Genomic DNA, 22,357 nt, shown 5'->3' with positions numbered 1-22,357 from the left:
GGCAGAACCTCCCCTGAAAATGGACTAACCCAAAGTTTATAAAACCTGTTAAAAGCACTTCTAAGTCTTTCAGCCACCTCTACCACAAGCCAAGACAATAAATTCTCATTCACCAAAGCACAAGAATTTCAAAGCATAACTAAATTTCTATTACACTATAAAGTTAACTCCTCAACTTGAGGGAATTGACGCCGAAGATCTGAAGGTCCTGCCTCGACGTGGTACGGCCCAACCTCAGCGATCTGTAACACCGGGGAAAAATTTAGACAAAAATAGGAAAATGTAAGATAACTCAGTGAGTGGACAGATTTATGGAAACGAAAACAAAAAAATATACTTTCTTTTTCAGAAAATCCTTTACAACCACGTGTAGCTCAAAAACTTCACGTCACTCTTTAAAATCCCCCAATTTTAAAATACATTTGAACCAATAATCAAAAGAAAGAAATATATCAAATATTTTTGTAATAAACTCTTTCACGTCTTAACAAAAACCTTACATCATCAACATAATTCAAATAAGAAGGTCTTATATACAACTTCAACCTTGAAATTCATTTTAAACATAAATAAAATAATGATACGTAATAGAAATGCTGTATCTTATAAGCTTTCTGGCTAAAACCCCTTTTGAGTCTTGAACTGATAGAAATAACTAAAAATATTTTTATCTAATAAAGTTTTTAGTAAAAACTTTGGCCATATAAGTACCCAATTGACAGGCTCCACATTGGTACCGTACAAGACCGTCGCACCAAGTGGACCGTCTATATAACCTTCCACCCGTACCGTCGCATCGCCGTCATACGAGTGGACTTATGGTGTCCCTTGTACCGTCGTAACGCCGTCATACAAGTGGACTTATGGTGGCCCTTGTACCGTCGAATCGCCGTCATACAAGAAGCCACAATGTCATACGTGCACTTAGATTGCCCTTCCACCCACACCGTCGCAACGCCGTCATGCGAGTGGATTTAGGATGTCCCTTGTACCGTCGAATCGCCGTCATACAAGTGGACTTATGGTGGCCTTTGTACCGTCGAATCGCCGTCATACAAGAAGCCACAATGTCATACGTGCACTTAGATTGCCCTTCCACCCACACCGTCGCAACGCCGTCATGCGAGTGGATTTAGGGTGTCCCTTGTACCGTCGAATCGCCGTCATACAAGTGGACTTATGGTGGCCCTTGTACCGTCGAATCGCCGTCGTACAATAAGCCAAAGTGTCATATGTGCACGTAGATTGCCCTTCCACCCACACCGTCGCAACGCCGTCATGCGAGTGGATTTAGGGTGTCCCTTGTACCGTCGAATCGCCGTCATACAAGTGGACTTATGGTGGCCCTTGTACCGTCGAATCGCCGTCGTACAATAAGCCCAAGTGTTGTACGTGCACATAGACTACCCCCAAAGGGCGAAGCATCCCGGCACACGGCCCAAAGCCTATGTGTGTGCCGTGATGGGTCCCAAAGACCTATCTGTAACCATATCGAAACTGGGTACTTATACGGCGTTTAAAAATCATCCATACTAAATTATCTCGAAACCACTCAAATAATCTTTATGCTGAAAATAAATCTTAAATTTCTCACACATTTCACAATCGACTCAAGTTTGAGCAAGTCCTTAGAATCGACAAAATTGCCATGTTTCTAAAGTTTATTTCTCACAACTAATATAATCAAATTAAAGTATCAATTCTCAAATAATAATCATTTTATAAATTAAAACTTAAAATGAAAACCTCCATTAAAGACAAATAAATCCATTGACAAGAATTTAAGATAGAAACATTAATTTGACCAAGAAAAAGCATACTTTGAAAATCATAACTTATATATAAACGGGTCAATTCCCAAGATCTTTCAACTCAAATCATACTTAGATAAATCAAGAGGGCATTTATTTATAAGGCATGCAAAACATTTCGAAAGTAAGAGTCCACTCACAGTTTAAAACGAGTTCTGCTCAACCCTTTTCAGAAATTCATTTCTGCTTCACGATCGTAAGTTCGTTCGGCACGCAAGGTCACCGAAAGACGAAGCTCCGTTGACCTGGATTGTGGCAATCGGCCGCCGGAGTCGCCGGAAAATGAGAAGGAAGCCGGCGGCTGCACTCATCGTTTCTCTTTCGTGGGTGGTCGTCAGAGTGAAAGGAGGGTATCACCTTGCTCAGAATGTCGAGCAAGAGCGACTGGTTGTTCTCCGGCATCCCAACTCTACCGGGATCGGCGGATCGCCGCCGAAGTCCCAAATCGAGTTGGCTCTGGTTTCGGGTTTTCTGCTGGGTTTCTAGGGAGGAGAGACGCCGGGAAAGAGAGAGAAGGACGGCGAGTAGCTGGGTAGAGGTCTCGCCGCCTCCGGTCGCCGGGCGAGGAAGTCCTTGCCGGAGAAGATGATCGGCCAGAGAGAGAAAGGAGAAGTCGGGGGGGGGGGGTGTGCGTGTGTCCTTCAAGAGAGAGAGAGATAGAAATTTAAATAAAAAAAATGGATCTTTCTAGAAGTCCCTAGAACGCAAAGGTCTAAAATGCCCCTAAACTTTGTTCGTCTGTAAAATTCAAACCGTAACTCTGTTGTACACGTGCTTCGTGTCTACGAACTCGTGGATTCGAGACCTATCCAACATGCTCAAAGTCAAAGACGAAAGCCCACTAATTTTGAAAGTCAACTTTGGGGTCAAGTCTAATTTAAAACGAAAATTTAAAAATAAATTCTAAACATTTTATTTCTCAATAAACTCCCAAAGTAAATACAAAAATTTTCCAAGGTTGCAAAAACTGAACCTCCTTGAAATCCTCTTAAAACCAAAGTTAAATAAAATTTAAACTTCTAGTAAAAATTTGGGTCGGGTCGTTACATATGTGGTGATGGCTGGATGTGCCATTTTGTGGATATTATAGAACTTAGATCAATTAATTTAAATGCTGCCATGCCCATATTTTGTAAAGGGAATAGGGAATTGCATGCCTACTGCCTAGTTTTTTGGAAAAATGCATGCCTAGCCTACGGCAATAATAGTTTTTGTAAAGGGTAGTTTTAAGTGCTGCCTAGCCTAGTTAGCTTAGACATATTTGAAGGAAGGGGTAGTTAGAGATGATGAGATCTCCCCCTAATTTTTGTGATATGACAACTTTTGGGTCCTTTGAAATATATGACATTTGATGAATGGAATGGATTGTTGAATGGAATGGATTTTTGAATGAAATGAATCAGTTTAGCTTATCTATGCAGGTAAAATTGGCCACTAAATAAATATGCTCTAGATGGTTCCATGGTGTTAACCAATTATATCAGTTTTTTGAAAATAAACCCGATATCAAAACATGTCACATAACCCTAATTTCGAAATATATTAGATCAATTCTAATATAAAAACTGAAATGCTATAGAGAATAGATATCTATTTTGGGAAAATAAACTGATACCAATCATAGCTTCGTAATCAATTATACAATAAAAACACATATAATAGATGTCTACGATATCATTTTTTATAACCAATACCGATATCTATAAAAATATTTATACCAGTTCCATACTTTTTAAACATATAATTCAAATATACGATATCATTTTTAATCACCAATACCGATATCTATAAAAATATTTATACCAGTTCCATACTCTTAAAACATTTAATTCACATATACGATATCAGTTATTATAAAAAGCACGATATCTATGAACATATAAATATCATTTATATATCTTAAACACATATAATTCACATATCAGATATCATTTATGAGAAATAATACCGATGTCTATGATACAGTCTATACCAGTTCCGTAATTTAGGTACATATAAGTCTGATCTAAGATATCAGTTCTTATATATAATACAGATGTCTATGGAACTAATTATACCAGTTATACGACTAAAACCCATATTATTAATAAATATGATATCAGTTATAAATATAATACTGATATAATATATTATAAATATATCATTTATTGCATTTTTAACCATCCAGGAAGGGAAAATATATCGTATTTAAAAAAGGAACTGATTTAAAAACCTCTATAGAGATCAGTTCAAAACTGATATGTAAACCAATGAGAATAGATATCACGCTTTCCTATATCGAATTTTAGGGGCCTTAGATATCGGTAAATTACTGATATGTATGAGCTTTTTTGTAGTAGTGAAGCTTGGAATGGACTGCAAGTGGCGTGAGTTGCATGGGCTGCATAGAAGTGACGTGATGGCTGAATGGGATGGGCTTGCTGATTGAGTTGGGCTCTTTTTGAGCGTAACTTTTTTTCAGCTTGCGGAACTGCTGAAAATGGCCATACCTTGAGCTAGAAAACTCGGAATCGAAATTTGTAAAATTCCCTGCAAAGCTAACATCCGTAGCTTTCCAACCATATATGGCATGACATCTGTTTCGCTCTGTAGAAATACAGAATCACTGTCAAAATTTAGTGTTCATATTTCTGGGTTTTGACTTTTTCTTCAACTAGGATTCCTTGTGATCTTTGACTGAATCTTATGAGATTTCCCTTGAGCATGAAGGATTCCTTCCTTGGGCCTTGGGTCAGCTGAGTGAGTGCGGCATAGGCTTGGGCTCTTGGATCTTGGAATGGCACAAATTGGGCTTGCAATAGGCGCATGGCCTTGGTCCTTTGGGCTAGGGTTATGCGCATGGTCCATAGTGCATGGGCTACATGTGGGGTCCATGTCATGTGATGATGTGGCACGGTTGACCGTTGACTTTGATCTTTGACCTTTGACTTTGACCAAAAAGATTTCCCAAAAGATTCTATCTGAGATTCTCCAAAGATTCCTTCCAGATTCCAGATTCTTCTAGCAGATTCCCTCAAGATTCTTTTCCCAATTCTTCCATTTTTAGCTCAAAATAGCCTCATTTAGCGTCTTTCTCCATCATTGCTTCATTTAACCTAAAAACACAAAAATAAGACAACAGACACAAAAGTATCGAGTTCTAACACTCTACGTTAGGGAGTTAGTATCATAGAATAACGTAAAATGAACAATCATCAGTTCTTAACACCAAATGTGGTTCAATAGGTCTAAAACGCTATTCTTAACATGAGAAACTGCTTCCACATGTCTTTCTTACCAATCGGACACATTTTTTGTGCAATTTGGACAAAATGGGTACAAGTATGCACCATAAACACATTTTTGTGCATTTTTAACACCAAATGTGGTTCAAATTGGTCTAGAACAGTAATCCTAACATGAGAAAGTGGTTCTTCATGCCTTTCTTGCCAAATGGCCACGTTTTGGAGCAATTTGGATGAAATTGGACCAAGTATTCATTGAAATGTTGTTTTCTTGTGTTCTTAACACCAAATGTGGTTCAATAGGTCTAGAACGCAAATCCTTACATGAGAAAGTGCTTTCCCATGTATTTCTTGCCAACTGGACACATTTTTTGTGTAATTTGGATAAAATTGGTACAATTTCGAACCAAAATGACGTTTTTCTGCTTTCTTAAGACTAAATGTGGTTCAATAGGTCTAGAATGCTAATCCTAACATGAGAAAGTGTTTCCCCATGTCCTTTTTCCCAACCGATCACTTTTTTGGTTCAATTTGGACGAAATGGGTATAAGTATGCACCGAAATGACATTTTTATGCGTTCTTAAGAATAAATGTGGTTCAATATGTCTAGAACGCTAATCCTAACATGAGAAAGTACTTCCCTATGTCTTTCTTGCCAACAGGCACGTTTTGGAGCAATTTAGACGAAATTGGACCAAGTATGCACCAAAATGACGTTTTCGTGCGTTCCTAACACCAAATGTGGTTCAATAGGGTTAGAACGCTAATCCTAATATGAGAAAGTGCTTCCCCATGTCTTTCTTGCCAACCGGTAATGTTTTGAAGCCATTTGTACAAAATTGGAACAAGTATGCACCGAAAAGACGCTTTTGTGCGTTCTTAACACCAAAAGTGGTACAATAAGTCTAGAATGCTATTCCTAACATGAGAAAGTGCTTCCCCATGTCTTTCTTGCAAACTGGGCACATAGTTTGTGCAATTTAGTCGAAATCGGTACAAGTGTACATTGAAAAGACGTTTTCGTGCTTTCTTAACACCAAATGTGGTTCAATAGATGCAGAACTCCATTCCTAAGAGGAGAAAGTGTTTCCCCATGTCTTTCTTGCCAACCGGTAATGTTTTGTTGCAATTTGAACGAAATTGGAACAAGTATACACCTAAATAACGTTTTTAAGCGCTCTTAACATCAAATGTGGTTCAATAGGTCTAGAACGTTAATCTTAACATGAGAAAGTTCTTCCCCATTTCTTTCTTTCCAACTGGTAACATTTTGGAGCCATTTGGACGAAATTTGAACAAGTGTGGACCGAAATGACGTTTTCGTGCCTTCTTAACCCTAAATGTGGTTCAATAGGTCTAGAACACTAATCCTAACATGAGAAAGTGGTTCCCCATGCCTTTCTTGCGTTCTTAACACTAAACGTTGTTCACTAGGTCTTGAACGGAAATCCTTATATGAGAAAGTGCTTCTCCATGTCTTTCTTTCCAACCGGTCACATGTTTTGTGCAATTTGGATGAAATTGGTACAGTTCTTTTGCCTTGGCTTTTAGCCTTTTTACTGCTTCAGTATGTTCTTTAGTCCAAGCAGGAGGGTTTGAGTAATTTTGTTGGGCTGGCTTCCAGCTTCCTAAAGTAAACCTTATCAATTGGTTTCCCAACCTTTACAGATAAGGTGTCGGCTATTTCACTTTTCAAAAAGTGACCACTGTTCACCTTAGTGCGTGTCACTATTCTTTTCACCACGTCACTCGCTGTCTTCCACTCAATGTTAGTGCGTCTTAAAAGTTAAGAAGGAATCTGCTTTTCTCTCTATATAAGGAAGGCCCCTTCTCACTTCAAGGACATCACAAGTAATTTCTTCAATCTGTTTTAAATGGCTAATTTGTTTAGATCACTGTCACGTAGATCGGAAGGATCTAGATCCAACGATATCATGAGGATTAAAAATGTTGAAGAAGTAGTAATCAGAGATTACGAAAAACAGTTACAAAATTGGAAAATCCCAAAGGTTTCTATTTATGATATTTACATGAAAGGATCTTTTTCCTTTAAAAGTGATTATGTGATTAAAACCTGTGAAAGAACTGTGGCAATTTTGGAGGCTCATAAAAATTTCCAACTTTTTTCACAAGAAATGTTAAAAGAATATCAAAGAAGAAATTTTAAATATCTACATATTGGACTAGTTCAAGTTGCGGTAAAACCCTTAACCAGAACTGGACTAAAAACCTCTGTTTTGATCTGTGTTAGAGATTGCAGGCACAATATCTTTTCAGATTCTCTTCTGGGAGTAGTGGAATCATCACTCTGTGATGGGCCAGTATTCTTCAATTGTTTTCCCAACTTTTCAATCTCACTTGCAGATGAGGGAGCCTTAAAGGCTTTAACTTTGAATCTTCAAACACAAGGGTTTGATATGATTCCAGGTTCACAAAATATGGCTGTTGTTTATAGAATTTATTATAAGGCCATGAATAATATGCCCAGAGGTGCATAATTTAGAAGCTTAAGGTAAAACTACTCTTTTTCAAGCAAATTTAGGAAAACCTAATGTAGTAGTACCTAAAACTATTATGTGGAATGACATAACTCTTCCTGAAAGATGGACTCTCCAGAATCAAGTCCCTGCCAAGCCCTTAAAAAATCAAGAGGTGGATCAAATCATTGAGCACCAAGATGGAGATGTGGAAATCAGGTTTTCTTCTAGCAGGTCCACAAGAATTGGAAAAGCAAGCATGAGTTCAAGGGGAGAAAGTTCTAGGGTTCAAAGTGCCAGAAGCTCTTTTGTAGCAGAAACAGAGCATGATAAAATTATCATGGGAGGATTAATGCAAACTGACAACCAAGTCATTCAACCTTGGTACAGGGTGGAAACACCTAACACAGAAACAAGTGGAACTAGGCCAACCCAGGTAAGAAGACCTCAATCACCAACCTTTTCAGATTTAGAAGGAGAACTTTTTATCAATATGTTAGAAGAGGAAAGACCTTTTGAAATAGATCATGAACTCTTAAAACAAGAATTCATGAGTGAGAAAAATAGGGAAAAAAGAGAATTTTTTGAAAGAGTCTTTGACCAAAAAGAAAAGGAAATTCTCCACAGAGCTTTCAATACCAACATAACAAGATTTAGAAGGCATATCGCCTTTTTTGTCTGGTTTGAGGGATTTGCAAGGAGGAACAACCTAGAAGAGTACAACCAGGTAATTAATACCTTAGGAAGCCCTTTCAAGAACTACCTGGTACAATTTCGATCCAAAATGACGTTTTTGTGCTTTCTTAAGACTTAATGTGGTTCAATAGGTATAGAACGCTAATCCAAACTTGAGAAAGCGTTTCCTCATATCTTTCTTGCCAACCACATTTGGTTCAATATGTCTTGAACGCTAATCCTAACATGAGAAAGTACTTCCCAATGTCTTTCTTGTCAACATGCACGTTTTCGAGTAATTTGGACGAAATTGGACCAAGTATGAACCAAAATAACATTTTCGTGCGTTTCTAACACTAAATTTGGTTCAATAGGTCTAGAACACTAATCATAACATAAGAAAGTGTTTCCCCATGTCTTTCGTGCCAATCAGTAACGTTTTGGAGCCATTTGGATGAAATTCGAACAAGTATGAATTTAAATGACGTTTTTGTGCGTTCTTAACACCAAATGTGGTACAGTTGGTTTATAACGCTATTCCTAACATGAGAAAGTGCTTCCCCATGTCTTCTTGCCAACCACATTTGGCTCAATATGTCTAGAACGCTAATCCTAACATGAGAAAGTACTTCTCAATGTCTTTCTTGCCAACAAGCACGTTTAGGAGTAATTTGGACGAAATTGGACCAAGTATACACCGAAAAAACATTTTCTTGCGTTCTTAACACCAAATGTGGTTCAATAGATGTAGAATTCTATTCCTAAGTGGAGAAAGTGTTTCCCCATGTCTTTCTTGCCAACCGGTAACGTTTTGTTCCAATTTGGACGAAATTGGAACAAATATGCACCTAAATTACGTTTTTAAGCGTTCTTAACACCAAATTTTGTTCAAAAGGTCTTGAACGCTAATCTTAACATGACAAAGTTATTCCCCATGTCTTTCTTGCCAACCGGTAATGTTTTGGAGCCGTTTGGCCGAAATTGGAACAAGTATGCACCGAAATGACGTTTTCGTGTGTTCTGAACACCAAATGTGGTTCAATTGGTCTAGAACGCTATTCCTAACATGAGAAAGTGCTTCCCAATGTCTTTCTTGCCAACCGGGCACATTTTTTGTGCAATTTAGATGAAATGGGTACAAGTATACAGCGAAAAGATGTTTTTGTGCGTTGTTAACTGTTGTTGTTTTCTTAGAGCAAATTAATTAACACAAATACTTACCAAAGCTTTAAGTTTACTCGCAAGTGCACGAATCGCATGGTAGCAAAAGGTGCAAAGTACGAGATCGATCCCACAGAGAATGAGTTTAGTATCAATAAACCAACTCAACTTGACATACTAGAAATACTACTGATAGGGGGATTTGTAGAGATGAGACACACACCCACACACACACACACAAAACACGGCATTGTTAAGAATTCAGAATCCACCACATATTATAAGATTACAACTATTATGGTGACATGCAATTGAAAGTGAACACATACAATAAAGTTTTCTAGCCAGGAGGCCTTGATTATCGGACACTTGCCTAACTATTGTTTTCCTTATTCATAGATTAAGAGCTTGATTATCACAACTTAACCTAGTTAACTCACATGTTCCTAGGAAGCTTGATTATCGTCTACCTAAGTTGTTAACCATGCAAGAGTCATTAAGATTATATGAAAATGACAAACACATAGAGCATGATAGTATCTTGATTATCGATCTAGATGACATCTGTGAAACCTATTTATCAAAGATAAGTTCTTAGGATACCTCCTTGTTACCTATTGAATTGAATAGCTTGATTATCACCTCTCAATTTCATAACAATTACTAGATGCAAACAACTCTAAGGTAGCTAGTCAAAGAGTGCAAACAAATAGAATCAATTAAAACAGACAATAGAAATTTATCGCATGCAAACATCACATTAAATCACATAGCTTTATTTCATTAACCATAAATCAACATTGATCGAATAATAAGAGCTTCATCATCATCTTAACAATGCAAAACTAAAATCAAAACATAATGAAGAAAATAAAAGAACCAACTTTCATTAAATAATCAAACATTGAATCCATAATGAAAGAAGAATAGACTAATTAACTAAAGAAAACAAAGGAAATCAAAAGAAGAAGACAAGAAGAAACATGGAAAAACCCAAGGAAGATGCGGCTAGGGCAGCAAGAAGGCTTGCTGCCCCCTCCTCCTCCTTGCGCTAACTTCTCTCTCTCTCTCTCTCTCTAACTTTCAGAAAATAAAAAGGTGTAAGGTGTAGAAGATATCAGATCTGTGAGGGAGTGAGGGTCTTATATAGTAGTGAGGAGGTGGAGAGGTTTTGCTGATTTTCAAATGTGGGATAAGTGCATTCCTTGCTCTTTAAGGCTTCTAATTTTCGGCCAAAAGTGGGCCTTATGCTGATTTGGGCTCTTTTTGGGCGTAACTTTCTTTTCAGCTCGCGGAACTGTTACGCTACCTCCACTAAAATGGCCATATCTTGAGCTAGAAAACTCGGAATCGAAATCTGAAAATTCCCTGCGAAGCTAACATCCGTAGCTTTCCAACCATATATGGTATGCTATCAGATTTGATCTGTAGAGGTACATAATCACTGTCGAAATTCATATCAGTTAGAATTCCTTGTGATCTTTGACTAAATCTTGTGAGATTTTTCTTGAGTATGAAAGATTCCTTGCTTGTGCCTTGGATCAGCTATAGGTGTGGTATAGGCTTGGGATTTTAGACCTTTTAATGGCACAACTTGGGCTTCCTCTAATTGGGCTTATAATAGGCGCATGGCCCTTAGTGCATGGGCTGCATGTGTGGTCCATGTCATGTGATGATGTGGCACGGTTGACCATTGACTTTGACCAAAAGTCAACCTTGACAAAAAAGATTCCTCAAAATATTCTATCTGAGATTCTCCAAAGATTCCTTCCAGATTCCAAATCCTTCTAGAAGATTCCCTCAAGATTCCTTTTTTCCATTTTTTCCATTTTTCGCTCAAAATTGCCCTATTTGGCTCCTTTCTTCATCAAAGCTTCATTTAACTTGAAAAACACAAAACTAAACCAAAATATACAAAAATGTCGAGTTCTTGCACTCTAGGTTAGGGAGTTAGTATCATAATATGTTGCAAAATGAACACTCAACATTAACACCAAATGTGAATCAACAGATGTAGAACTCCATTACTATAAGGAGAAAGTGTTTTCCCATGTATTTCTTCCCAACCGGTAACGTTTTGTTGCAATTTGGACGAAATTGGAACAAGTATGCACCTAAATAACGTTTTCGTGCGTTCTTAACCCCAAATGTGGTTCCATAAATCTAGAACGTTATTCCTAACATGGGAAAGTTCTTCCCCATGTCTGCCCTGCCAACCGTGCACGTTTTTAGTGCAATTTGGAAGAAATTGGAACAAGTACTGACCGAAATAACATTTTCAGGCGTTCTTAACACCAAATGTGGCTCAATAGGTCTAGAATGCTATTCCTAACAGGAGAAAGTACTTCCCCATGTCTATTTTGCCAACTGGGCACATTTTTTGTGCAATTTGGACGAAATGGGTACAAGTATGCACTGAAAAGACATTTTTGTGCATTTTTAACACTAAATGTGGTTCAATAGGTCTAAAACGCAAATCTTTACATGAGAAAGTGCTTCCACATGTCTTTCTTGGCAACCAAACACATTTTTTGTGCAATTTGGATGAAATTCGTACAATTTCGAACCAACATGACATTTTTCTGCTTTCTTAAGACTAAATGTGGTTCAATAGGTCTAGAACACTAATCCTAACATGAGAAAGTGCTTCCCCATGTCTTTCTTGCCAATCGGTAACGTTTTAGAGCCATTTGGATGAAATTCGAACAAGTATGCACCGAAATGACGTTTTTGTGCATTCTTAACACCAAATGTGGTACAATAGGTCTATAACACTATTCCTAACATGATAAAGTGCTTTCCCATGTCTTTCTTGCCAACTGAGCACATTTTTTATGCAATTTTGACGAAATGGGTGCAAGCATGCACCAAAAAGACGTTTTCGTGCGTTCTTAAAACCAAAGGTAGTTCAATAGATGTAGAACTCTATTCCTAATAGGAGAAAGTGTTTCAGCATGTCTTTCTTGCCAACCGGTAACGTTTTGTTCGAATTTGGACAAAATTGGAACAAATATGCACCTAAATAATGGTTTTAAGCGTTCTTAACACCAAATGTGGTTCAATAGGTTTAGAACGCTAATCTTAACATGAGGAAGTTATTCCGTATATATTTCTTGCCAACCGGTAAAATTTTGGAGCTAGTTGGACAAAAATGGAACAAGTATGCACCGAAATGACGTTTTCATGCGTTCTTAACACCAAATGTGGTTCAATAGGTGTAGAACGCTTTCCTAATATGAGAAAGTGATTCCCCATGTCTTTCTTGCTAACCAGGCACATTTTTGGTGCAATTTAGACGAAATGGGTACAACTATGCTCCGAAAGAACATTTTTGTGCGTTTTTAACACCAAATGTGGTTTAATAGGTCTAGAACGCTAATCCTAACATGAGAAATTGGTTCCCCATGGCTTTGTTGCCAACAGGGCACGTTTTAGAGCAATTTGGACGAAATTGGACCCGTTTGCATCGAAATGACGTTTTCGTGCGTTCTTAACACCAAATCTGGTACAATAGGTCTAGAACGCTAATTTAACATGAGATAGTGCTTCCCCTTGTCTTTCGTGCCCACCGAGCACATTTTTTGTGCAATTTGGACGAAACAGGTACAAGTATGCACCGAAAAGACATATTCGTTCGTTTTTAACCTCAAATATGGTTCAATAGGTCTTGAACCCTAATCCTAACATAAGAAACTTGTTCCCCATGCCTTTCTTGCCAAATCGGTACGTTTTGGAGCAATTTGACGAAATTGGACCAAGTATGCATTGAAATGTTGTTTTATGTTGTATGTTTTCCTATAGCAATTATATTAAACCTTTTGAACAACTCTAGGTTAACTCGCAAGTGCACGAATCGCGGAGTTGCAAAGCTTACAAATATGAGTTCGATCCCACAGGGAATTGTACTAGTGTTATGATTACTAACTCAATTAAATTCAATTAACTCAACTCTAACTCACACACGCAAATTGGGGTTTTGATTGGTTTTTGAAACTGGACTAAACTAATAAATAACAAAACTTTAAAATAACAAACTGAATAAATTTGGATAAAAGAATAATAGAGAAACACTAGGGGTCAGAATCCACCACTAGCATACCATTCACTTTACTATGGATATTAACAAGTAATATATAAACATGTCAACAAAGTTCGTCTACTAAAAGGTTTGATTAGTTACTTTTAGCAATTACTCCCCTTACTGTGCATAACTAAGAGCTTCTTAGGCCTCCCTTAGCCAGTTAACTTGCATGTTCCCTAGTGCTATGCTAAGGCAGCTGTTACCCATGCAAGAGTCATTACAATTTGTGAGAGTGACAAACACATAGTGCATAGCTCCAAATTAATGTACCCTATGTCATCTATGATCCCTTTTCTCATGAATATTATCTTAGGATACCCACTTGTTGCCTATTGAAACTATCATCCTTTTGAGCTTGTTTAGTTCCACAACATAAATCTAGATGCATGCAACCTAAGGTGATCAGTCAAAGATGCGAAGCAAATAGAGTCAATTTAAACAGAGATCCAAGATTTGTCAACATGTAAATAATTAAAATATCAATAATCCATAGTGAAAGTAAATAGCATTGCTAGGGCTTCATCCTAGCCCTAGCCCAATATTCAGCTACACATAATTAAATCCATAAATAAATAATGCATAATTAAAACAATGAAAATAAAAATGAAAGGAAGAAGAAATCAAGCCAAGGCAGCAAGGTGGAGGCGGCTGCAAGAAGGTGGCATGATGGGTTGTGCTCGGCAAGGTTGCAGCAAGGTGGTGATGGCGTGGCTGAAGCAAGGCTTCCTCCTCCTTCTTCAGTTCAGCCCAAAAATAAAAGAAAACAAAGATAGGTGGCAGCTGCGTGAGGAAAAATAAAGAGAGAGAGAGAGAGAGAGAGAGAGAGAGAGAGAGAGAGAGAGAGAGAGAGAGAGATATATGATGGTGGCTGCGGCAAGAGAAGAGAAAGAGATAGAGGGCTGCTAGGGTTTGCTTCAGAAAAATAAAAGAAAGAGAGAGAAAGGACAAGGGGTGTGCGGCAAGAAAGAGGGAGAGAGAGGCTAACTAGGGTTTCTGAAAAATTAAAGAGGAGAGAACCCCTTTTTCTGAATTTTAAAGATGTATTTATAGAGATCAGTAGGGCTGCTATTCCTATTCTTCATCAATGTGGGATTGATGTATCTTGACCTAATGGACCAAGGCCACACTTCACTTAAGCCCATATGCATAAACAAGCAGCCCCTTACGCAAATTACTAGGCCTTAGCCTTCAGCCCATGCGCCAATTACATGGCCCTTCACTTAAGTCCATGCGCTAGCCCCTAGGGTTCCACTTAAGCCCATGCCGCACCCTCCTTAGGGTTTCACGCCTGGCCCAAGTCCATCACCTTGGCTGAAATTCATCTTATCCATTTGTGCTTTGGCCCAATGTCTTCCAGAAGCTTCTAGAACCTTTGACTTGTTGACTTTGACTTTTGACCACTTTTCCTTGTCCACCTAGGAATCCTTATTGACTTAGGATTTCTATCTCACTTGGATTTTTACAATTACCATTTTGCCCCTCATGACTCCTATCTTCATTAGGACTCCATTTCCTACTCAGATTAGGTTTCCTAGTTCAAACAGAATTTCCTGCTCCAACTAGGATTTCTCATTTCTGGCTTCGAATTGTCATGATTCCTTCTTATTCAAGCTTGATCTTTCCTTGTGAGACTAGGAATCCTAGTTTGACTGGGATTCCGCGTTTCCTGGTGTGACCAGGATTTCTCCACTTTTCCTAGTTTGACTAGGAAATGTCTAAAAATGGCTCTTTCGGTTCCTTTTCTCTTCTTTGCTCATTTTATCCTATAAGAACAAAAACAAACTAACAACACACAAAATATCGAGTTCTTGCACTCTGAGTTAGGGAGTTAGTATCATAAAGTAGTGTAAAATGAGCACTCAACACACCCTCAAACTTAGATTTTGCTAGTCCTCGAGCAAAAAGAACAAAGAAAAGACTCAAGACAGACTCAAAACATCCCAACACATGATTTCATAAGTACAGTCATAAATACCATAGTCAAGCAAGATACATATAGAATTTATTCTTCAACCTCTAATAATGCTTCAATTAACATACCTCACTCCTCCATGAAATATATAGACCATTCTTGACACAAACTTAAGTGTTTCGACAAACAAGACTAAATCAGCATATCCAAAATAGCATCAACTCCAATTCTCACTAAGGCATACTCTCAATAATAAAACGCTCAGAGATTGGGTCAACACGTGCACTCAAGTATATGTGAGAGATGATATGATAAACAAATACAAAAAGCTCACATATTAATCATGAAAGACAGACACAATGAATCAAAAACACTGATCTCAATAGAAGGAATTAAAATACTTGGAACAGAATCAATAACCATAAGCTTCTCTTATATCTAACTGTACAAAAATGAACTACAATTCTCCCAAGATCAAGTAGGGCTTTTATAAGGGTTGTAATGGAGGCTTAAGTTAGGATAAGGTATTGAAATGAAATGGATAACAAAGGCTACAGACTATGGATTTGCACCAAAAAATAGTAGAGGCATTCCTTGCATAATTTGTACTCATAGCTCAAATTTGGACACCTTTGCATTTCAATCTTTTGAAATCGTCCCTTCCCTTTGATTTGTTTTTTTTTTTTTTCGGGAACGACAAACAATCTTAAGCACAATTCCTTCTCTTTCAAGCTATGCATAAACATTTCTTTTCAACCTCACAACTCACTAGGTCAACGCAAATCCATAGGTAAGGTAAATAGGTAGAGGAGTGAAACACCCTCAAACTTAGGGTTTGGTATAGGGGTAAACAAAGAAAAGGCCATTAAGCTCAAAATGTTTGACTAGGGTTATAACATAGGGTAAGCTTTAGGCTATGGGTTAAAAACAAACAAGGCCTAATATCCATGCTTTGTATAGAATAAGAGAGAAGTTCTAGCTCTTTGATTCACAATTATCTTCCAAGTACTTAATCAAAAGAAAGAATAATGAGATCACAACGACTTTATATGACAAGAAAATATTAGAGTACTTTTAAAACTCAAGAATTTAAGTACCGGGCTCAAAAGCTCACTTAGGTCATACAAGTCTACTCTATTAAGTATATTCATCTCTAGTTATGCAAGTTATCACTTAAGTTCATGAAAACAAGGCCCACGTTCATACAGTTGTAAAGCATGTTATGAAACAATGCTAGAGATAGAAGAATACATACTATATATACAAGCTAGACATGCTCAAAATAACCATACATAATGAAATCAATTAGTTGGGGACTTAAGACTAAAACAAACAAAAAGACTCAAAAACTTTGTTGCATGCTTCTAAAGATTCAAATCCATTACTACGATGAATAAAATCTTAAGAACAGATGCATTTTAATGTCGGTTTGACACCCTCAACTTACAAACAAAAGTGAAATAAAAATTTTTATTTTTATTTTTTTTATTTTTATTTTACACCAAAAATGCATTGCATTCCCCACCCCCAAACTTAAAAGAAACATTCTCCTCAATGTTTAAATGAATGACAAATGTAATGCACAATGTAATGAAAAGAGGAAGGGAAATTCAACAAGTAAGACAAAACTACTGAAATGAGCAAAGAAAGGGTGAAAACGTACCTTGGCTGGTGTGAAAATGGCTGAGGAGTGTGCATTTTGCATCACTTTATGAAGTAGAAATAGGAAAAGGAAGCAAATTGAGCCATTTTGGGACATTTCCTGGTCAAACTAGGAAAACGAGTGAAATCCTGGTCAAACCAGGAAAAGTGCAGAAATCCTAGTCAAATGAGGATTCCTAGTCACACTAGGAAACATCAAGTCGATAACCATCATTGCGAAACCAGAAATGAGAAATCCTGATTGAAACAGGAAATCCTGGTTGAACTAGGAAACCTAACCCTGCTAGGGAAAGGAGTCCTAATGACACTAGAAGACCCCAGGGACAATATGGTCATTACAAAAAGTCGAAATGGATAAGGAATTCTTCATTTTCAAGAAATCCTAGTTGCACTAGGAAATGTTGGTCAAAGTCAACTCTACAAAGTCAAGGTTCCAGAAGCTTCTAGAAGGTGGTGGACATCTATGGAAATGAATAGAGGGAAGAAATGAATTCAAATTCAAATGAAAATGAGGGGTAAAATGGGAAGTCAAAGTCAATGGTCAAAGGTCAACTATGGCATGTCAACAAGCAAAATGGGCCTTGGGCCTAGGTCATGCCGAAGTCAAGAGGGGCCATGCATGCATGCATGCGCCTAACCCTAGCAGCCCAAGCCCAATGCTCATGGTCCAAGGTGGCAGCCCATGCATGCACATGCAAGCCACTTCAGCCCAAGATGCAAGCCCAATGTGCAAGCCTCAAGGTGGTAGCCCATGGAGTGAAACCCTAGCCTACATTGTGCAAGCCCAATGCGCCAAGACCAGCAGCCCAAGCCAGCAGCCCATGCGCAAGGAGGAAGGAAACCCTAGCAAGGCTAGGCGTGACTCACTTAAGCCCAAAAGGCCTTGCCTTTGCCGCAAGCCCATGATGAGTGTGCATTTTGCATCACTTTATGATACTAATTCCTGAACCTAGAGTGTTAGAACTCGATATTTTGTGTTTCTTGTCTCGTTTTTGTGTTTTCAGGTCAAATGATGCAGAAATGAGAAAAAGAAGCAAATGGAGCCATTTTGGGACATTTCGTGGTCAAACTAGGAAAACGAGTGAAATCCTGGTAAAACCAGGAAAAGTGCAGAAATCCTAGTCAAATGAGGATTCCTAGTCACACTAAGAAACATCAAGTCCAGAACCATCATTGCGGAGCCAGAAATGAGAAATCCTGATTGAAACAGGAAATCCTAGTTGAACTAGGAAACCTAACCCAACTAGGGAAAAGAGTTCTAATGACACTAGGAGACCCCAGGGGCAATATGGTCATTACGAGAAGTCAAAATGGATAAGAAATCCTTCATTTTCAAGGAATCCTAGTTGCACTAGGAATTGATGGTCAAAGTCAACTCTACAAAATCAAGGTTCCAGAAGCTTATAGAAGGTGGTGGACATCCATGGAAATGAATAGAGGGAATAAATGAATTTGAATTCAAATGGAAATGAGGGGCAAAATGGGAAGTCAAAAGTCAAGGGCCCATGGGCCTAAGGGATGCCGAACCCAAGATGGGCCATGCATGCACATGCATGGGCCAAACCCTAGCAGCCCAAGATGTATGCGTAAGGAGCAAGGTGGCAGCCCAGGCATGCGCATGCATGCCATGCAAACCCTAGCAACCAAGAAGCCCTATGCGCAAGCCCCATGCACAAGCCCAAGATGCAAGCCCAAGGTGGAAGCCCATGGAGTGAAACCCTAGCCCATCTTGTGCAAGCCACTTCAGCCCAACACATGTGAGCCCCATGCACCATCAAGGTCCAAGACCAGCAGCCCATGCGCAAGGAGGAAGGCCCTAGCTGACTTGCATGCGCCACTTAAGCCCAAAAGGCTAAGCCCTTGCCGCAAGCCCATAGCTAGAAACTCTAGCTGTTGCCGCAAGCTACAAGGAGCAGCAAACCCTAGTTGTGCCGCAAGCCCTATCCTTGCCTCTCAAGGATTTGTCCTCTATATATATTCCATCAATTCAGAACCCTAGACACCTACACACTCCAGCCGAAATTTCCTTTGCCTCCTAGTTTATTTTCTGTTCTAGGTTTTTAATTTCAGTTTTTAGTTTTGTTCTTGTGAGAGCTAGCCGAAAGTTGAGAGAGAGGAAGGAGTGGCGTGGCTGCAAGGAAGAGCAACCCTAAGCCCAAGCCCTAGCTCACCATAGCCGTGAGCCAATTGCTTGTGCAAGGTGTCTTCTCTTCCTTGTCTTGCCGCAGCCCCTCTTGTCTGTTTCCCTTTGATTTTTCTTCTAGTTTTCATATTTCGTGTGGATTCATGTTTCTAAATTTATTTAATTTATGATTCTGTTTTTTATTTAGTGCATGGTTCTGATTTCAATTAAGTTTATGCATTTTAATTTAGTTGTTTAGTTTATGCCTTTAATTTTGTTTACTTTGCGTTTCTGATTTCTTTAGTACGTATGAATTGGAATTTTATTATTGTTGGTTGCTGTTTTCATTTATTTAATTTAGTTATGTAGTTATTTATTTTATCTTGCATGTTAGTTGTAGGTCGATTAATGGATTTGCATGTTCTCACAAATCGTTTATCCGTCTCTTGGTCTGTTAGTTTGATGTTTGCATGTATTAAATTTCCACTATCTATTAGAACCCGTCACTAGTTGTTTGCATCCTTTGACTGGCCACCTTACGGTAATTGCATCTAGTTTAATTGTTAGGTTTAGCTGTGAAATAGTCAAAGACACTAAACCACAAGTAACAAGGGAATAAGGGTTTATTCTTGGTAGTGGGGTTGGGCAACCTCTATAAGAAAATAGTCAAAGCTTATATGTTGTTCATGTTTGACGTTCTCATAAAACTTAATGACTCCTGCATGGGTAACAGCTGCCTTAGCTTGAACTAGGGAACATGTAGGTTAACTGGCTAAGGAAGGCCCAAGAAGCTCTTAGTTTATGCATTAGGAGAACAATTGCGAGAAAGTAACTAGCCAAACCTTTTTAGCAGTCAAACTTTAGTATGTTGTGTTCAAATTAACTGTCATTAGCCTTGCATGGTTATTGCATGCTTATTTGATTTGAGACTGAAAACTTAACTTTGCAAGATAGAATAAAGGGTGTGTGCGTGTGGTGATGTGTGCGTGTGTTTCCATCTTCCAAAACCCCCCATTTAGTTATTCTAGTGATTAATTGCATTGATTTGTTGTTTATTAACCATTCCCTGTGGGATCAACCTCGTGCTTGTACGCTTTGCTACTGATGCGATTCGTGCACTTACGAGTATACTTAGAATGAGATAATTGTTTATTTTATTCTAAGAAAACACATCAACAGCCCATGCCTCCTAACCCTAGCTGCTGCCGCAAGTAACCCTAGCCTTGCCTCACAAGGATTTCTCCTCTATAAATATATCTTATACCTTCAAAACTCAGGAGCCTCCTCCTAGTTTATTTTTCAGTTTTCAGAAAGTGAGAGAGAGAGATAGCGGAAACTAGAGAGAGGAAGAGAGTGGCGTGGTAGCAAGGAAGAAGGACCCTTTGCCGCAAGTCCTAGCTCACCCTAGCCGTGAGCCACTTGCTTGTGTGAGGTTCCCTTCTCTTCCTTGCCTTGCCGCAGCCCCTCTCCATTGTTTTCTTTAATTTTCTTCTAGAATTTTGATTTTATGTTTAGTTTATGCTTCTGATTTTATATTAGTTTGTGTTTCTGAATTTTTCATCAATATGAATTGAGATTTTGTTATTTGTTTTTGTTTTTCTTTTATTAATTTAATTATGTAGGTTTATTTATTCTATCTTGCATGTTAGTTATAGGTTTATTATTGGATTTGTATGCTTTAACAAATCGTTTATCCGTCTCTTGATCGATTAGTTTGATGTTTGCATGTATTAAATTTCCATTATCTATTTGAATCTGTCACTAGTTGTTTGCATCCTTTGACTGGCCACCTTAGGGTAATTGCATCTAGTTTATTTGTTAGGTTTAGCTGTGAAATAATCAAAGACAGTAAATCACAAGTAATAAATGAATAAGGGATTATTCTTGGTAATGGGGTTGGGCGACCTTTATAAGGAAATAATCAAAGCTTATATGTTGTGTATGTTTGACATTCTCATAGATCTTAATGACTCTTACATGGATAACAGTTGCCCTAGGGTAGGCCTAACAAAGCTCTTAGGGAACATGTAAGTTAACTGATTAAGGAAGGCCCAAGAAGCTCTTAGTATATGCATTAGGAGAACAATTGCGAGAAAGTAACTAATCAAACCTTTTTAGCAGTCAAACTTTAATACATTGTGTTTGAATTAATTGTCATTAGCCTTGGATGGTTATCGCATGCTTATCTGATTTGAAACTGAAAACTTAACATTGCAAGATAGAATAAAGGGTGTGTGCGTGTGGTGAACTGTGCGTGTGTTTTCATCTCTTTAAACCCTCCCATTTAGTTATTCTTGTGATTATTTGAACTGATTTGTTGTTTATTAACCATTCCCTGTGGGATCGACCTCGTGCTTGTACGCTTTGCTACTGATGCGATTCGTGCACTTGAATGAAATAGATGTTTATTTTGTTCTAAGAAAACATTCAACAAGGTTTTGGCGCCGTTGCCGGGGAATGGTGTCTAATATCAAAGAATTGGTTTAAATAGTCATTAGAATTAGGTTATATTAGTTAGATTTTATTTTTTGTTAATTTTTAGTTTTTAATAAATGCCATGCCTTTATAAGCATTATTTCTACTGATTATGTGTTTTCTCTTGATTAGGTGTGTTTTATGAACCCTGAGGTTGTTGCAAGGTTAGAGAGGCTCAACAACCCAGTGCATCAGATTCGAGTAGTGAGGAGATTGGAAGTGTCGACATGGCTGAGACAAATGAGAATGTGCCACAGCCCCTGAGTCATTTTTCAGCACCCTCGCTGTCCACTCAACCATCTTGCATCCGTTATGCAACAATAGCCACTGATTTCGAGATCAAGAGTGGTCAGATCCATTTGTTGCCAAGTTACCACTGATTTTCCGGGGTTTTTGAAGCCGCACAATTGAGGGGGTTGAATGCCGATCAATACCGTTTGAGGATGTTCCCTTTGGCGCTTAAGGACAAGGCAAAGAGGTGGTTATATTCGCTGCCCAGTGGTTCCATTTCGACTTGGGATGATCTTTCGAACAAGTTCCTGAACAAGTTTTATTCCATTTCCAAGACAAATTCGATTCGGAAAGAGATCCTTGGATTTGTGCAAAAAGCGGACGAGCCATTCCATGAGACTTGGGACAGATTCAATGAGTTGCTTACTAGCTGCCCGCACCACAACTTATCTCCTTGGTATGTGATTTGCTGTTTTTATCAAGGATTATTGGAGAGGGATCAAGCCAAGGTGGATTCGGCATGTG

At 38.3% G+C, this 22,357-nt stretch overlaps 1 long non-coding RNA gene and 1 other non-coding gene across 2 annotated transcripts in view; both read right to left on the bottom strand.

Annotated features, from left to right (window-relative positions):
- Window positions 1-81: 81 nt before the first annotated feature.
- The window catches only part of LOC147283039 (uncharacterized), a 58,295-nt gene continuing 36,019 nt past the window's right edge, over window positions 82-22,357 (bottom strand). The window contains exon 2 of the long non-coding RNA XR_015123032.1: window positions 82-242. This is a non-coding gene — a long non-coding RNA (uncharacterized LOC147283039). The remainder of the gene's footprint in view (window positions 243-22,357) is intronic.
- On the bottom strand, window positions 22,175-22,280 carry LOC147283041 (small nucleolar RNA R71). The gene has a single exon (XR_015123203.1). It is a non-coding gene; the product is annotated as a small nucleolar RNA R71 (small nucleolar RNA).

Source organism: Dryas octopetala, chromosome 6 (assembly GCF_963921425.1).
Source record: "Dryas octopetala chromosome 6, drDryOcto1.1, whole genome shotgun sequence".
NCBI lineage: Eukaryota > Viridiplantae > Streptophyta > Magnoliopsida > Rosales > Rosaceae > Dryas > Dryas octopetala.
The sequence above is the reverse complement of the archived record's forward strand: the minus strand, read 5'-3'. Positions and strand labels throughout refer to the sequence as shown.